This window comes from Monodelphis domestica, chromosome 6 (genome assembly GCF_027887165.1).
Source record: "Monodelphis domestica isolate mMonDom1 chromosome 6, mMonDom1.pri, whole genome shotgun sequence".
Lineage (NCBI taxonomy): Eukaryota > Metazoa > Chordata > Mammalia > Didelphimorphia > Didelphidae > Monodelphis > Monodelphis domestica.
The window spans coordinates 119,873,786-119,893,779 of NC_077232.1; positions in this window are offsets into that span (position 1 = coordinate 119,873,786).

The window sequence follows — 19,994 nt, forward strand, 5'->3', positions numbered from 1 at the left end:
TATAAGAAGTACATATATATCAATCTATGTATACTAACATGTGGGGAAAATATAATGTGTAAATATGGGGAAAAGAAAGACCAAATAGAATAATCTTTCTCACACAAAGATTCACATGGGAAGGGGAGGGGAAGGAAACTCCTATAAGAAGGAGAGGAAGAGAATTTTTACTGAAACCTTAATCTCAGGGAAAATAAATCTGAGAGGGAAAAACACCCAGATCCATTGGGATCTTGAATTATATCTTACCCAACAAGGGTAAGGAGAAAGGAAAACCAAGGGGGCAAGGGGGGAAGGAACACAAAAAATGGAGGGAAAGAGAGGGGGGAGGGGGAGGGAACAAAAAGGAAGGGACTAAAACAGGAAACATATCAAGGGAGGGGACAAGGGGGATTGATTTAAAGTAAATCACTGGACTAAAAGGTAGAGCTGAAGAAGAAAAAGTTAGAATTAGGGAGGGATATCATAATGCCAGGGAATCCACAAATGACAGTCAAAACTTTGAACATGAATGGGATGAACTCACCAATAAAACATAGACGAATAGCAGAATGGATTAGAATCCCAAACCCTACCACATGTTGTCTTCAAGAAACAAATATGAGGCGGGTTGATACCCACAAGGTAAGAATTAAAGGATGGAGTAAGACCTTCTGGGCTTCAACTGACAGAAAGAAGGCAGGAGTGGTAATCATGTTATCTGATAAAGCCAAGGCAAAAACAGACCTGATCAAAAGGGATAGGAAAGGTAATCATATTTTGTTAAAAGGGACTTTAGATAATAAGGAAATATCACGAATCAACATGTATGCACCAAATAGTATAGCATCCAAATTTTTAATACAGAAACTAGGAGAATTGAAGGAGGATATAGACAGTAAAAACATATTAGTGGGAGACTTGAACCAACCATTATCAAATTTAGATAAATCAAAGAAAAAAATAAATAAGAAAGATTTAAAAGAAGTGAATGAAATCTTAGAAAAATTAGAATTAATAGACATATGGAGAAAAATAAATAGAGATAATAAGGAATACAGTTTCTTCTCAGCACCACATGGCACATTCACAAAGATTGACCATACATTAGGTCACAGAAATATGGCACACAAATGCAGAAAAGTAGAAATAATAAATACGGCCTTTTCAGATCACAAGGCAAGAAAAATAATGTTCAGTAATGGTACATGGAAATCCAAATCAAAAACTAATTGGAAATTAAACCATATGATACTCCAAAATCTTTTAGTTAGAGAAAAAATCATAGAAACAATTAACAATTTCATCGAGGAAAATGACAATGACAAGACATCCTTTCAAACCTTTTGGGATGCAGCCAAAGCAGTAACCAGAGGTAAATTCATATCCCTGAGTGCATATATCAACAAAATAGGGAGAACAGAGATCAATCAATTGGAAATGCAAAAAAAAAAAAAACTCGAAAACTATCAAATTAAAAAACCCCAGCAGAAAACCAAACTAGAAATCCTAAAAATTAAGGGAGAAATTAATAAAATCAAAAGTGATAGAACTATTGATTTAATAAATAAGACAAGAAGCTGATACTTTGAAAAAACAAACAAAATAGACAAAGTACTGGACAATCTAATTAAAAAAAGGAAGAAAGAAAAGCAAATTAACATCATCAAAGATGAAAAGGGGGACATCACCTCTGATGAAGAAGAAATTAAGGCAATCATTAAAAATTACTTTGCCCAATTATATGGCAATAAATACACCAATGTAGGTAATATGGATGAATATATACAAAAATACAAACTGCCTAGACTAACAAAAGAAGAAATAGAATTCTTAAATAATCCCATATCAGAAACTGAAATCCAACAAGCCATCAAAGAACTTCCTAAGAAAAAATCCCCAGGGCCTGATGGATTCACCAGTGAATTCTATCAAACATTCAGAGAAAAGTTAATCCCAATACTATACAAATTATTTGATATAATAAGAAAAGAGGGAGTTCTACCAAACTCCTTTTATGACACAAACATGGTACTGATTCCAAAACCAGGCAGGTCAAAAGCATGGAAAGAAAACTATAGACCAATCTCCCTAATGAATATAGATGCAAAAATCTTAAATAGGATACTAGCAAAAAGACTCCAGCAAGTGATCAGAAGGGTCATCCACCATGATCAAGTAGGATTTATACCAAGGATGCAGGGCTGGTTCAATATTAGGAAAACCATCCACATAATTGACCACATCAACAAGCAAACCAACAAGAACCACATGATTATCTCAATAGATGGAGAAAAAGCCTTTGATAAAATACAACACCCATTCCTATTAAAAACACTAGAAAGCATAGGAATAGAAGGGTCATTCCTAAAAATAATAAACAGTATATATCTAAAACCAACAGCTAATATCATCTGCAATGGGGATAAACTAGATGCATTCCCAATAAGATCAGGAGTGAAACAAGGATGCCCATTATCACCTCTACTATTTGACATTGTACTAGAAACACTAGCAGTATCAATTAGAGAAGATAAAGGAATTGAAGGCATCAAAATAGGCAAGGAGGAGACCAAGTTATCACTCTTTGCGGATGACATGATGGTCTACTTAAAGAATCCTAGAGATTCAACCAAAAAGCTAATAAAATAATCAAGAACTTTAGCAAAGTTGCAGGATACAAAATAAACCCACATAAGTCATAAGCTTTTCTATATATCTCCAACACAGCTCAGCAGCAAAAACTAGAAAGAGAAATCCCATTCAAAATCACCTTAGACAAAATAAAATACCTAGGAATCTACCTCCCAAGACAAACACAGGAACTATATGAACACAACTACAAAACACTCTCCACACAACTCAAACTAGAATTGAGCAATTGGAAAAACATTAACTGCTCATGGATAGGATGAGCCAATATAATAAAAATGACCATCCTACCCAAACATATTTATCTATTTAGTGCTATACCCATTGAACTCCCAAAATATTTCTTTACTGATTTAGAAAAAAACATAACAAAATCCATCTGGAATAACAAAAGATCATGGATATCCAGGGAAATAATAAAAAAAAACACATATGATGGGGGCCTTGCAGTCCCAGACTTGAAACTATATTACAAAGCAGCAGTCATCAAATCAATTTGGTACTGGCTAAGAGACAGAAAGGAAGATCAGTGGAATAGACTGGGGGAAAGTGACCTCAGCAAGACAGTATACAATAAATCCAAAGATCCCAGCTTTTGGGATAAAGATCCAGTATTTGATAAAACCTGCTGGGAAAACTGGAAGACAGTGTGGGAGAGATTAGGTTTGGATCAACACCTCACACCCTACACCAAGATAAATTCAAATGGGTGAATGACTTAAACATAAAGAAGGAAACCATAAGGAAATTGGGTAAACACAGAATAGTATACATGTCAGACCTTTGGGAGGGGAAAGACTTTAAAACCAAGCAAGACACAGAAAGAATCACAAAATGTAAAATAAATAATTTTGACTACATCAAATTAAAAAGCTTTTGTACAAACAAAACCAATGTAAATAAAATCAGAAGGAAAACAACAAATTGGGAAAAATCTTCATAGAAACCTCTGACAAAGGTTTAATTACCCAAATTTATAAAGAGCTAAATCAATTGTACAAAAAATCAAGCCATTCCCCAATTGATAAATGGGCAAGGGACATGGATAGGCAGTTCTCAGATAAAGAAATGAAAACTATTAATAAGCACATGAAGAAGTGTTCTAAATCTCTTTTAATCTGAGAGATGCTAATCAAAACAACTCTGAGGTACCACCTCACACCAAGCAGATTGGCTAACATGATAGCAAAGTAAAGTAATGAATGCTGGAGGGGATATGGCACAGTAGGGACATTAATTCATTGCTGGTGTAGTTGTGAACAGATTCAACCATTCTGGAGGGCAATTTGGAACTATGCCCAAAGGGCAACAAAAGAATATCTATCCTTTGATCCATCTATAGCACTGCTGGGTCTGTACCCCAAAGAGATAATGGACAAAAGGCTTGTACAAAAATATTCATAGCTGCGCTCTTTGTGGTGGCCAAAAACTGGAAAACGAGGGGATGCCCATCACTTGGGGAATGGCTGAGCAAATTGTGGTATATGTTGGTGATGGAATACTATTGTGCTAAAAGGAATAATAAAGTGGAGGAATTCCATGGAGACTGGAACAACCTCCAGGAAGTGATGCAGAGTGAGAGGATCAGAACCAGGAGAACATTGTACACAGAAACTAATACACTGTGGTATAATTGAACGTAATGGACTTCTCCATTAGTGGTGGTGTAATGTCCCTGAACAATCTGCAGGGATCCAGCAGAAAAAACAACATTCATAAGCAGAAGATAAACTGTGGGAGTAGAAACACCGAAGAAAAGCAACTGCCTGAATACAGCGGTTGAGGGGACATGACAGAGGAGAGACTCTAAAGGAAACCCTAATGCAAATAGTAACAACATAGCAATGGGTTCGAATCAAGAACACATGTAATACCCAGTGGAATCACGTGTCGGCTACGGGGGTGGGGTGGAGGAAAAGAAAATTATCTTTGCCTTTAATGAATATCACTTGGAAATGATCAAATAAAATATTATAAAATTAAAAAAAAACAATAAATACTCGGGAGTCTACCTGGGAAGAGAAATGCAGGAACTATATCAACACAATTATAAAAACCCTTTTCATACAAATAAAGTCATATCTAAACAATTGGAAAAAAAGAGAGTGTATGGATAGCTCCTGTTGTAAGTACTATAGCCTCTAAAATGTGTACAGCCTGCTCTACCTGCCAAATATATAACAAACATGTCTTTCGTGGCAAAGCCTTTGGTGGGCATCCTCTGGCTTACACACCTTTTGAGCACCTACAGATAGATTTCATAACAATGCCAAATGCTGGACACTATGAATCTTGTCTAGTCATAGATCAACTGACCAGATGGCTGGAAACATTTCCTGCAGCTCAAACCACAGTGGCTTTTGTTGCTAAGGTGCTTTTAAAAGAGATTATTCCTAGCTTTGGACTGCCAGCATGTAGTGATTTAGATAGAGGAAGTCATTTTACTGATTTTGTCCTAAATCACATATATTCTTGGTTGGTGATAACTCCCAAATTTCATGTACCATATCATCCCCAGAGCTCAGACCAAGTTGAAAGAATGAACAGAAAACTTAAAACTATGTTTGGAAAATTATGCACTGAGACAAATTTAAAATGGCCTGAAATTCTCCCTCTGGCCCTATTTTGTCTTAGAAACAGTCCTAGAGGAGAGCTTCAAATCTCACCATTTGAGATGCTTTTTGGACATCCACCTATACAGGCTAAGTCTTTCTCCCCTGCATGTACATCATTATTAGGGAAAGATTCTTCTATTGCTTCCTACATATAGGATTTACAGCACAAACTTTTTAAACTCCATGAATCCAGACCTGTAGTACAAGCTGGACCACTAGACTTTTCACTTCATGACCTGTACCCAGGAGACAAGGTGTATATTAAGAATTTCCAGTGCTCTAGAAAAATTTAGCCTTCCTTGGAAAGGCCATTCAAAATATTGCTAACTACTCCAACATCTCTAAAGATTGGAGAGAAGGAATCTTGGATTCATTGCTCACATGTAAAGAGAGAATCTTCTGTTGAGACTGATTGACTGTATCCTATCATATGCATTGGAGCTAATAATCCATTGACAAGTGCATGCTGTTTTTCAAGAACACATTGAATTCCTGAATTTTCCCCCTTATTTTTATTATTGCTTTTATTTTGATTAGAATATTTGATTTTTTCTCTTTTTTATCATTTCTTATACTAAAGGTACATACAATAAATATTATTTTTTCTATAGTAATATATGTTTAAAAATATATATGTGTATATATATATATATATATATATATATATATATATACTTGCTATAATATCCTTGTATACCCTAAAATCTTTAACTTGTTTGAACCTGCCATTAATTGATAAAATGTTATGGGACTGTGATTAATATTTGTGTCTGATTCTAGGAAATGGGATAAAAATAAGGAGCACAGACTTAACCTGAATATTGCCAAAAAGAGCACACAGGTCAAAAAGAATTAAATCAATCCAGATAGTATTGGTGCACTTCTAAGCCAATACAAAAGAACTTGAACTTAGTGTGAGACTTGAGGTTGCAATGATTGACATATGTTAAGTTGTAGGACTTCCTTGTATCTAAACTCTTTGTGAAATACTCACAGACAAGTACCAAAGTATGGCTATCATCCTGGCTCCCCATATCCCTGAGGATGACAAAAAACCAGACCAGGGAATGACACTTTCCTATCAAAATAAAATTGTAGTTCTTTTTCTTCTCATAGTATGGCAACTTCCTGTAGTCTTGGCTGAAAACAGGTGTAAAGATTAAAATTTAGGGGAGAGGGGGAGACTGAGGCAGGTAGAAATTAGTTTCTCTCTGCAAGGAATATATATTTTTTAGAGGCTTATTAAAGGTTAAAGATTAAGAATATACAAGTAAGAAACATGTGCCTAGGCCAGAGGCCTAGACAAAATAACCTCACATCATGGAAGAGACGCCTCTGCTCCAAAAACGGAAGTCCAAAAGGGCCCGAGCCCTTCAAAAGCCTTTGCTTAAATATCTTCTCGATCTCGGCCCAGGTGAGATTACAAGGCATTCTGGGGAAGTGGAGCAAAGGCTCATGGGGATTGTAGTCCTGTATTCGAGTCTATTTTTTACATCCCCCCGTGTGATCATTTGTGGAAAAATTAATTTTTCCCCAAAAGGATCATAAAAACATAATAAACTTAAAAGATTACAATAGTGTGAGGATAAGAGAAAAAAGAATAAAACCAACAATTTCTGAACACATTGACAAAAAGCCGTTAGGGGGCAGTCCCCTTTGGCATAAAAGTATACATACAAATAAATGTTCAATCAACCACACCCAAAGTTCAATTTTGTGCAACTTGTGGTCTGGAGGCTTCTTCATGATGGCTTCTCCAACAGTTCAGTTTCTGAATTCAGGGAAGTAGCATCTTCTTTACCTAAAATTCTTCTCAAAAAGAATTTAAACTTTGCAATTTAAATAATGATATTTTTTTACATTCCCCCGTGTTGTGGATGATTGAAAGATTCAGAATCAGTTAGGGATGCATGGCTGAGGTATATGAATCAATTGGCAAGAGATATTAAAAAAGACATCAGAAAATCCAAAAGAAAAGAAAAATTTCTGGATGAAAATATAGACTATCAAAGTCTTATGTGTAAAAATTCCAAGTAGAAGAAAAATAAATCTATAACAGGTCCTTCAATCAGGGCCCAATCAAAATGATCTAAGTAATGATGCATTTACCCAGTCAGTGCCAGGACTACAGAAAGGTACCACACTATGAGAGGCAGAAAAGGGGACCAGATTATAGAAGCCAAGTAGGAGCCAAGGTTTTGGGGATACTCATCTTTGAGTATCTTCAGAGTGAGTGTAGATACAAGGAAAGCCTATGTCTTAACACATGTTAAACATAGTAACCTCGAGTCTTCACACTAGGTTCAAGACCTTTGTATTGGCCTGGAAGTGCATCAATCCATCCTAGATTGGCCTTTCTTTGGCCCTATGAAATGGCTCTTGTGTGTATCTCTTGTCCTGGAATCAGACAGAATCATTAAGCAAAGTCCCATAATTTATTTAAATAATTAGTGGCATCAGTTTCATAGTCACAAGCTTTTTAGGGCATGCATTAGAAAATGTATCTTAAACTTGTAGCACTGAAAATCAAAAGGTTTAAAGAAAATCTTAATACTGGTGACATGTGCTTCAAATATAAAAGGGAAAGAAAAAATAATTAAAAAACTGAAAAAGTATATTGCACATGCAAGAAAAATATAACAATAAAAGAGCTTTAAAAAATTCAAAAATATAGCTTATAATCATTGACACTCTGTGTCAGCTAAAAAAATATAAAATGCAAGGTTTTCTCACCAAAAAATGAGATCCATTTCCTCTTTGTATCTGGCCATGATCACTGTGAGTAGAAGGCAAATGAATTGAACAAGGTTAACAATTTTTTTCATCTTTAAAAATACAGTAGTACAAATATGTAGAAATCAAAATCCCCAAAATTCTCAATAGCCCAATTAATTACAATAGCAAACAAACACACTTTCATATTTCACATAAGTTGCTGTATGACATTTTTAAAACCTATGAATTGATGGACATTTGTCACAATTTTTACAAATGTAGCAATCTTTCAACTTTGGTATTTAAACATATTTTTTAAACAAAGTAAAACTCATCTTGGGTTAAGAACATAATCAAGAAATCTATATATCATTCTGGTAGAAGTAAAATAGTGAGCTAAAGAGCATAAATAAAGGAGTGCTCCTTTTTCTTGGAGGCTTATAGGGATACAAATGCCCTGAAATTAACTGCCCAACTTCCATTCACATGTGGGAAGGTTGGGGGTTATAAAATACATTTCACTTCAGCTACTAGAATGGGCCTTACCTCGTGGTAGGGGCAGGCAAAAATAACCAGACTGTTAAAAAAAATTCCAAAATCATATTTAAAAACCCTTAAAATCAAATCATTTGAGGTATTTAGCACATTACATTTTCCAAAGGTTGTTAATACAATTATAACCAGTTCTGAAGTCCATCTATCCTCAGCAAAATAGAAAAAAGCTGTTTTTTCATATATGGGCTTATTCACAACAATATTTGTTCAACACAGTTATAGGGGGAAAACAACAGAATTTCAAAACTCAGTACATTCAAAATAAATTCAATCAACCTTCAGTTCACAGAATAGTATTCAATCCAGTAATATATGAACTTAAAATCACAAAGTTATATCTTAAACAAAACAATGCAATAGAATACAGAGATTTTTTTATAAACCATTGGAGTCTGTAATGCCTTAGAATGTAGCCTTTAGTCTCTTCAAAGTTCCTTGGGGTTTTTTTTTTTGTTTGTTTGTTTTTAATTATCCATTTAAATGTCTATTGTCCGAAGGTAGAGTAGTAAAGGCTAGGCTATGGGGTTCAAGGGATCCGTCCAGGGCCCCACAGCTGGGAAGCATCGGAGGCCAGATTTTAGCTAGAGACCTCCGGTCTCTGGGCCTGGCTTCCAGTTCGCTGGGCCACCCATTTTCCTCCCCAAAGTTAAAGTTGAATCTTTGGGCTGAGTCTGCTCCCAGACAGGCAGGCAAAATCAATGAAATTGCCAGAAGAGTCAAAAATCCTTTTAAACAGCCCATTGTTTTTTAGGTTTCCTTTTGAAAAGTCTGTTTTCTCTCTAGTCTTTTCTCTCTTTCCCCTCTCTGATCCCACAGTGGCCAATACCACAGCCACGTGGAGGCTTAGCCTAAGGGAAAATTGCCCGGTCTCCTTTCCCTCTGGTCTCTCCCCTCCGCCCACGTGGCCAATACTGTTACCAGCTGGTCGTAATGAGTCCTGAGCGATCTGCTCCAAGGATCTGGGTGATGAGCCGGCTGGGGTGACGCTTGTGGGTCTGGGGCGCAGAAATAGGCAGGCAGCGGGCCGGTGAGAGGCCAGGAGCAGGAGCGGCTGCGGGGGTGGTCAAGGCCGGGACCAGGTACCAGGTGAGGATGATCAGGGCTGCAGACTGCAGGCAGGAAGCGGCGGGGCCGAGCCAGGTGGGGTGGGCAGCAGGTCCAGAGCCTGTAGCAGCTTTGCGAGGGTAGAAAACCTTGGCCAGAGACATATGGCTCAAAAAAAAATTTCTAGGTACTAGCTATTAAAACTGAATTTAAGATCAGAAAAGAAATCAGAAGATTGAAAGTTCTTTTTCCCGTAGTGGTTAGCCAAAACTATAAAGATTAAATTTTAGGGGAGAGGGGGAGACTGAGGCAGGTAGAAATTAGTTTCTCTCTGCAAGGAATATATATTTTTTAGAGGTTTATTAAAGGTTAAATATTAAGAATATACAAGTAAGAAACATGTGCCTAGGCCAGAGGCCTAGACAAAATAACCTCACATCATGGAAGAGACGCCTCTGCTCCAAAAACGGAAGTCCAAAAGGGCCCGAGCCCTTCAAAAGCCTTTGCTTAAATATCTTCTCGATCTCGGCCCAGGTGAGATTACAAGGCATTCTGGGGAAGTGGAGCAAAGGCTCATGGGGATTGTAGTCCTGTATTCGAGTCTATTTTTTACACAGGTAAGTGAAATATGACTGCATTCTGTCATACAGACTTGTGGGATAGAAATTTACTGAACCCTAATACAAGGGCCTATTATGAATTTATTCTTGATTACTCAACATTTTATATATATATATATAGATTTTGATATTTTGATTCTGATTTTGAATTTTTTTTCCTTTCTACCAAAAGCTTAACTTTCTTGCATTTTTTCTTCATGTTTTTGGTTTTTTTCTCTCTTCTTTTGATAATTTACTCATACATGCCCATAAATCAACCATGCCTCCTGAGCTGAACTGGATGTTTCTTAACACCCACTTCAGGTGGTGGTTGTATTTTAGTAAAAATTCAAGATTTTAAAATTTTTATTCAAGAAAGTTCTTCATCGAAAGAATCTTCCTAACTCCTAAACCCAGAGAATGAACTGTTGCAGAAAGATGCCAGAAAACCTACACTACATCAAGAAGATCCAGAATGAATTTTGGGTGTGGTTGTTTGAACTGAAGTTTGATTGAACATTTATGTGAATGTATACACTTATGACAAACAGGGCCTGCCTCCTAATTGATTTTTGTCAATGAGCCCAGCTAAAATTGGTTTTGCTGTCTTTCTCTCTTCTATTTCCCTCTTCTATATAACTATTGTAGTTTTTCTGAGATGATGAAATTTTGTATGAACCTGTAGTTAGAAATTTTGGAGGTGCAGGATGATTATGTTTAGTGATCAATTGAGGAGACTAGTCACCCAATCATCATCAGGGGGGATTGTGAATTTTAGATTTATTCCAGCCTGCTTAGTCTAACAAAACAGGAATGTCTAAACCCCTACTTAAGGATCAAGTATTGAGAAGGATGGACTATGACAGACATGTGCTAACAAATTACAAATCAGAAACAACTGACAGACCCCTGGCCTGTCCTAAGTAAAGCTTAAGCTACCATTGGTACATGTGAGAAGCAGGAAAGTTATGTAAAAAAGGTCTATATATTAGCGTCACTTCCTCTCTCTGGCCTCTTTACTTGGAGAGATGTCTGGCAGCAGCATTCTGAGAGTCTTGGCATCTTGGCATGGTGGCAGATATTGTCCAGGTTTGGAGGTAAGTGTCCTTGATACACCACTGGGGGAAGCTCAATAACCTAGTTCAGGTAAGGCATCTTCTCTGAGCTCTCTTGGAGTTTAGGCTGATTCTTTTCTCCTTTACCTTCCAAAACACTATCCTTTTAGGAAGCCTCTAATCTTCTGAAGAGACCTTTTGGAGGAGGTCTTTGAACTCCCCCTGGCACAGTCTAGGCAGGAGAAATCCTATACCCTTTCTCTCTCTTCTTCTTCTTAAATCCTTCCCTCTATATTAATTAAATCACCATAAAATTTCCAAACTGACTTGAATATTTTATTTGGGATTTTCCCTGGTGACCAATTAAATTTAGATTAAGTCACAACCCTAAAAGTTACACCTACAGTACTTAACCTTTCTAATCTGCAGACTCCATAATGGGCCTCTCCTACAACCCAGGAGAGGTCCACTTTTCTTCTCCACATGCATGTCAAAGACCTTACTGTACTGCTGGTCTAAGTTTATAAGCTCTTTTCTCCACTCACTATCCCTCACACATCACATCTCAGAAGTAAATCATAATTTCTTAATATGTACAGGGGACATTGCCAGTGGAATTATTGTTTCCTGTCTCATTAGTTCATTGGTTCTTTAGTTTTCTTTATCTGAAGCTCAACTGTACCTGAATTTACTTGGTGGTATTTGACCACCAGGTCTCTGGAAGATGATGTTAAAAAAAAAGAAATCCTGGAAATAGAGATTTGTTTCTGATAATCCCTCCCGATTCTACTGGGAGACAAGCAGGTTAAAAATCTCCCCCTCCCCTTGCCTAGTATCTCCAATTAATCATTTAACATAACCAGCTTATACATCTAAAGATTATTTTAATAGAGTTGTATAAAATATTGCAATTTACAAAGAGGGAATTGCAACAGTTTGGGGATAAGAGAGAAAGAAAAGAAAACAAAGAATTATTGATAGACACATTTACAAAAAGCCAATTGGGGCACTCCCTTTTGGCATAAGAGTTTACATTCAGAATAAATGATATATTCACCCCCTTTCAGTTCAGTTCATTATGTCCCAAAATTTACTCTGGGTCTTTTGATGTAGTGTATGATTTCTGTAAGCATCCTTATGGCACCTTCTCCAAAAGTTCCACTTTCCTGATTCCAGTGTTGCTGATTTTCTTTTCCTTAAATTGCTTTAAAAGATCTTAAAACAACCTCCAGGAAGTGATGCAGAGCGAAAGGAGCAGAACCAGGAAATTATTATACACAGAGACTGATACACTGTGGTACAATCGAAGGTAATGGACTTCTCCATTAGGGACAATGCAATGTCACTGAACAATCTGCAGGGATCTAAAAAACACTATCCAAAAGCAGAGGATAAACTGTGAGAGTAGAAACACAGAAGAAAAGCAACTGCTTGACTACAGGGGTGGAGGGGATATGACTGAGGAGAGACTCTAAATGAACACTCTAGAGCAAATACCAACAACACGGAAATGGGTTCAAGTCAAGAACACATGTGATACCCAGTGTAATTATGCGCTGGCTATGGGAGAGGTGGGGGGGGAGGAAAAGAAAATGATTTTTGTTTCCAATGAATAATGTTTGGAAATGACCAAATAAAATAATGTTTAAAAAAAAAGATCTTAAACACTGGATTTTAGGAAAATTATACAAGCCCCCTGAGAAGGATGTTGACCAACACTAGATTCACCACGGGAAACATGGCTGAGTTATGGGGTATATGAATAATTTTCAAAAACAACCTGAAAAACTAAAAAAAAAACAATGAAAGAGAAAAAGTTAAATTCTCTCTCTCTCTCTCTCTCTCTCTATATATATATATATATATATATATATATATATATCAAAATCTTATGTGAAAAAAGAGAAAAAATCTTGCGTATAAAATTACATTTAAAGAAGAATAAAACCATAATGGGTACTTGAATCATAAGCAAGGCAAAATTAAAATTACTTGAATCCTACAAGGCTGCAGGAAAATTGCAGCAATATTGCACTTACCCATTTGCAAGCAGTACTATAAAAATACAATACCATAAAGAGAAGGGTACAAGATTCTGAGGTAAAAGGGAAGTGTGATTCCCTGCTCTGATTTTACTTTCTATCTCAGGGATATGGGAGCCAAAATTAAAGTCAAGCATGAGGAAGTTCAACTTTTGAATTTGTCAAACAACTGCTTCTTCAAACCTCAAAACAAGTCCTAGGTCTTGGCACAGATCCTCCTCAAAGGGACTGTTGGTCTCCTTGACCTTGTGCTTCTTGATCTTGTGCTTCTTTTCACTGATATTTGGCTCTTTTTTCGTCCATTCTTCTGAAATCAGACAAATTTGTTAGTTAAAGTCTGATAATACGTAACAATTAATGACAGGTTTCCATAGTCTAAAGCTTTTGGGTATGCACTGGTATTAGGTCTAATAGATATTGTAAACTTATCCTTCAAATCAAAAACATTAATACTGATTGTATATAATAAAATACAAAAAAAACAAGGAAAGAAAAAAATCAATTTCTCTTTGAAAAACATTACACACCTATCAAAACCTAAGCAATGACAAGACAATGCTGCAGGACTCTCCTGCTCGATTAAATTCAAAAGATACATGGAGATGGCTGAATTATTGAGTTTAAGGAAAAGAAAAAAGGAAGGTCTCAGTGCCCCTCCCCCACCTACTCTGCTGAGACTCAGGTGGTTAGTGGCAACTCAGGGCAAGATCTTCAACAAGGACAGAATACCTTGTTACCACAGAAAGTGAAGCTCAGGGCTCTGGCTATAGATGGCAAGAACGTAGCCGGAGGAGAGAAGCAAAGAAGAGGGCAGGGTAATCTCCGCCTTCAGCCACCACACCTCCATATTAGGCCTCTGCTGCAAAAAGTTTTGTTCTCAAGGCACATTCATCTCTGCAGATCAGCTCAACTGGTTTAATCTAGTTTGTCAATAGTGCATAGAAGAACCCTCCAGAGGGCAGAAAAGCTCAATCTCATAGTGTTAGAAAAAATACAGAAGTGCAGGTGTACAAAGTACACAGAAAGCTAAATTCAACAAGACAGAGCCACAGACCTCTCTTACTTGATCCAACCTGAAAGGTATGCAGATAAAGTTGAATTCTTGAGTATGAGTGAAAGATCCACCTATTGAACTGAGCCTTCTGGTAGGAATCTGGCTAACTGAGATCCTAGGGCTAAGGCTGGGACCACTATGGAGTACTTTGATACAATCACAAGAAGCTCATGGCTCTGACTGGATGACTGGTAGAGGAGTAGAGGAGAGAGGAAGTAGTAGAGGATGGAGGGCAATTACCTTCAGCCTCCTCACCTTCAATTTTACCTTCGGACTCTACTGGAAGTTGGGGAAGATCTAGCTGTAAGGCACATTAATACAACTGGTCAGCTCCATCACCCTTATCCAGTTAATCAGCACAGCAGAAAATCCCAAACTCAGAGATCCAGCCAATTAACAGAGAAGCAAAAATACCTCCAATAAGGAGAGGAAAAGAACATGAATCATGTAAGCATGGACAAATATTCTAAATTAATTAAATAATTAAAAATAAATGAATAAATAAATTCAAATGGACCAATGGTTTGTCCATTTTCTTTTTTAAAAATTAATTTAGCTTCTAGTTTTATTGATTAGTTTTTAAATTTTTTCATTTTTCCCTTTGATTTTAATTATTTCCGTCTTAGTGTTAAGTTGGGGAATTTTGATTTGCTATTTTTCTGGTTTATTTTTTAGTTGAATGTCCAATTCACTGTTTTTTAAATGTATATGTTAAGAGATACATATTTGCTTTCATTTGTTGTCTTTCTAATTAATGAAATTATTTTCTTTCTCTGAATTGTTCTTTGACCCACTGTTCGGATTAGATTATTTATTTTTCAAATAATTTTAATTTATACTTTGACAGCTCTTTACTAACATATTTATTGCATTGTGAACTGGAATAGATGCATTTAATCTTTCAGCTTTTCTAAAATTTTTAAAAGTTTTATGGCCTACAAGTGATCATTTTTTGTGGTAGTACCATGTGCTGATGAAAAAAAGGTATACTTTCTATTATGATCCAGTTTTCTTCAGTGGTCTATTATATCTAACATTTCAAAGATTCTATTCATTTCCTTAATTTCTCTCTTGTTTGTTTTATGATTGAACATATCTAGATCAGAGATGGGAAAGTTGAGGTTCCCACTGGAATAGTTTTACTACCTGTTACCTCCTGTGCTTCATTTAATTTTCCCTTTAATGATCTGAAAGGTATGCATTTTGTGCATATGAGTTACTTTTTCTTTATCTATGTTTCCTTTCATATAGGGCTATTTTTGCTATTCCTTTATATGAAATGATGCTTGCTAACTGCATTTTTATGTCAGCTGTACCAAATAGATTCTGTTTCAGAATCTTACCTTTACTCTTTGTATGTCTGTCTGTTTCAAATATGTTTCTTGTAAACAACATATTGTTGGATTCTGGTTTCCAATCCATTCTGCCATCTGCTCCTGTTTTATGGATAAGTTTAACACATTTACATTTATGATTTCTAACTATGAATTTCTGTTCTTCCTATTTTCCTTCATTTATCTTTTTCTCTCTTCTTTTATTCTGTCCATCCTCTAAAGTCAATTTGCTTCTGACCTCTGCCTTCTGCCCTTCCTTTTCACATCATTCCCCTTTCTTATTCCCTTCTTAACTGGCTATTAGATAAGCTTGATTTTTAATACTAATTGAATGTGTAGATATGCTTTCTCTCTTTGAAGCAATTTAAATGTGAATGAACTTCAAGTCTCTGTCTCTGCTTCTGCCTTTTTCCCTGTCTCTCTGTCTCTGTGTCAGTCTCTGTCTCTTCCTGACTCACAAACAAACAAATGCCCTATTTTCTCCTTTTCTGCAAAAGTTTTTTTTTTTCTAAATTCTCATCCTTTATGTGAACTGACTTCTTTATTCTTCCTCTTTCTTCTTTCTTCTCTTGTGGACATGCCTGTTTCTCACTTACCCATTTTTATATCATCCTAAAATAATTAAATCATTCCAACACCTTATTTCCATGTAGAAACCTTTTAACTGACACAATAATGATAAACTATTTAGAGGATACATGTATTATTTTCACATAAGGAAAGGTAAGCAGTTTAACTTTGAGTCTCTTATGATATATTCATTCATATTTATATATTTAAACTCATCACTTTATCTTTGGTGTTTAAATGCTAAATTTTCTCTTCAACACTGATATTTTCATCAGGAAAGCTTGAAAATCATCTATTTAATTAAATATCTATTTTTTACTTTGAACACTTGGTTTTTTGTAGGTAGATTATTCTTGGTTGTAATCTCAACTCTTTAACCTTGAGAGAATGTTATAGTCTAAGTCTTCTACTTTAACAGGGTAGATACTAAATGTTGTGTGATCATGACTATGGTTCCAAGATATTTTAATGATGTCTTTCTCTCTGATTAAAGTATTTCTTTCTGACCTGCTAGTTATAACACTGGGCTCTAATATCCTGCTAAATTTTATTTGGGAACCTCTTTCATGTGGTGATTAATATATTTTTTCATTTATATTTTATCTTCTCATTCCAAGATATTGTTGCAATTATCCTTGAGATCTATATCTATAACTGCATATATATATGTATGTATCTACACATATTTTTTAAATAAGATTTCTAGTCTCTCTTTGACCCACTTTTTGAGTAGTCAACTAATTTTTAATTAACTATCCTAATCCTATTTTCCAGGTAAGAGATTTTTTCCTGTGAAGTATTTCACATTTCCACATAATTTTTTTTCATTCTTTTGACTTTGATTAATATCTCAAGGAATCATTAGCTTCTACTTGTCAACTCTAATTTTTAAATGGTTATTTTCTGCAGTTTGCTTTTATATATGTATTTTTTTCCTATTTGGGCAATTCTGATTTTAAAAAATCTTTTAACCCTTTTCCTTCTGTCTTCAAATCATCACTAAGTAAACCTTTTAAGGCAGAAATCAGTAGTATCTGGACAACTGGGTTAAGTTGATTCAAGTCTTATGTGTTGAGTGCCAGAGTTCCAATGTTGAGAGGAAAAGGAGAGACAGAGATGGATAGAGAGATATAGAGATAATGAAGCAAGAGCCAGAAGAGATGATGCATGATTCTTCATGATCTCTATTTATTATGACAAAGACAAACTTTTATAATGAGAAAATTCTGTTAGGCAATAGATCTGTACATCAAATTGCATGTGCATTGGTGAGACATATGCCTGTGAAATGCCATAAAGTTCTTTGTGGGGGGTTGGTAAAAGAGATATGAAACTTTCTGAGGAACAAAACATAAACATCTCTTAGTGGCTTACTTCATAAGGAGCATTGAATATTTGCTCAGATAAGACACTTGCATTAGTTCAGTCTTATACATGAACTTTGGCTGAGAGCATGTGTGTCTATGTGAGAGATTCAGACCTTGCCAGCAATCTCAGGCAAGCATGACTTCTTTCCTCAGTGGGTCTAATTTGTCCTAGGTACCTTCATATATCTATATTAAGTGACTCCCAATGTCATACAACTAGAAAGTGTCTAATCCAGGTCCTCCTGACTTCAAGTCTGGAACAGTATCCATTATGTTTTCTAGCTGCCCTAGCCAGACTTATTTTCAGAGTTAATTTTATCATGGATTTTTTAAAATTCTTTTCCATTTGACCTTTCTATACTATTTAACCTATTAAGTACTTTTTCATAATTTTCTTCCTTTGTTTTAATTTATTTTCCTATTTTTATCTGTCATTCTTATTTGAGTTTAAAATGTGTTTTTAGCTGATAGGAATCCTTTTTCGGTGTCAGGCCTTAAAGCAGATAAAAATCCTGATGTTGTATAAGGGGTATATACAAAGGTGAAGAGGAGTCACTAGGTTTCTAACTGAGGCAAAAGTCTTATGTATTGAATACCCAGTCACAAGTTCAAGACCATGATTGCTGAGGGTGCATGATATAGCAATTTTGAAGGCTAAGGCTAAAACTGAAGCTAATAATAATAATGATTAACTATATTCAAACAGTTATGTTACTTTAAAACTTATGCTAGAATAATCACAAAAGGCCTACTAAAATAATATAATTAACTTAATACTACTGCTAACATTAAAATCTAATCCTCATATAAAAGGGTAGATTTTTCTCTTAATATATATATATATATTCACATATATATATATATGACTAAAATGTTATTTTGCTTACACACACTTTGAACATCTTGATGAAAATAGAGTTCGCCTGCCTATTATGATAGAGTTATATTGATTTGAGTAGTATGTAAAAAAATTATCTTGATGTATCCTTTAATGATTATTGTTATTATCTAGTCTTTCAGATATGTCAGACTATTTGTGTGACCCCATGAACTATAGCACACTAAGTCCTTTAATATTCCATTATCTCCTGAAGTCTTTGCAATCTCATGTTAATTGATTCTATGACATTTCTTATCCATCCCACCTTACATTGTCCCCTCCTCCTTTTGGCTTATATCTTGCCCAACATCAAGGGATTTTCCAATGAGTCCAATGAGTTTTCTCATCATGTAAGCAAAATACTTAAGCTGCAGAAATAATTTCTTTATGTATTGATAGATTCAATTTCCTTTCTGTCCAAGGGACACTCAGAAATCTTCTTTAGCACCACAATTTGAAAGTGTTGATTCTGTAATGCTTAGTTTTCCTTATACTCCAGCTTCACTGTCACACATTGCTAGTGGGGAAAAGAGAGTTATATATATACATATATACCTTTTTGGGCAAGGTGATCTCTTTCGTTTTTAGTATGCTGTCTTGATTTTCCATAACTTTCCTTCCAAGTAGCAAGTACTTTTTAATTTAATGGAAATAGTCACCATCTTTATGGACCTTTTAAAAAATTAATTAAATAAGGATATTGTTCCATGGTTACATGATTCATGTTCTTTTCCTCCCCTCTTTCCTCCCCCTTCCCTGAGTTGACAAGCAATTCCACTGGGTTATACCTGTATCATTGTTCAAAACCTATTTCTAAATTATTAATATTTGTAATAGAATGATCATATAAAGTAAAAATGCCCAGTCATATACTTACTGAACCATGTGATCAATCATATGTGATTCTTCTGCATTTCTACTCCCACAGTACTTTCTCTGGATGTGGATAACATTTTTTTCTCATGAGTTCCTCTGGATTGTCCTGGATCATTACATTGCTGCAAGTAGAAAAGTCTATTACATTTGATTTTTCCACAATGTATCAGTCTCTATTTACAATGTTCTCCTGGTTATGCTCCTTTCAATCTACATCAATGTCTCTCCACCACCCTATTCATAATCCTTCTACTTCTCTATAGGGTATAATAAAGTTCTCTGCCCCAATGGATCTGATTATTCTTCCCTCTTTAAGCCAGCTAAAATGAGTATAAATTTTAAGTATTCTCTGTTGGCAACCTCTGTTACCTGTTGCTCACTTCTTTCTCCCTTTAATTGTATTGGTCTTCCCCTCTACCCTCCATGTGCTTCTTAATGAAAAATATATTTACCCCATTTTATCTCTTTTCCTATTTCTATTAATATTATATACTTTTTTACACCTAGATTTTTACATATTGTTGACATATCATCCTATACAGTTTGTCACCATTCCCTCTAAATATACTTCTAGCTACCCTGATGATGATAATAATAATTTTAAGAGTTATCATCTTTTCATATAGGAATACAAATCTTTTGAACTTATTGTGTCGC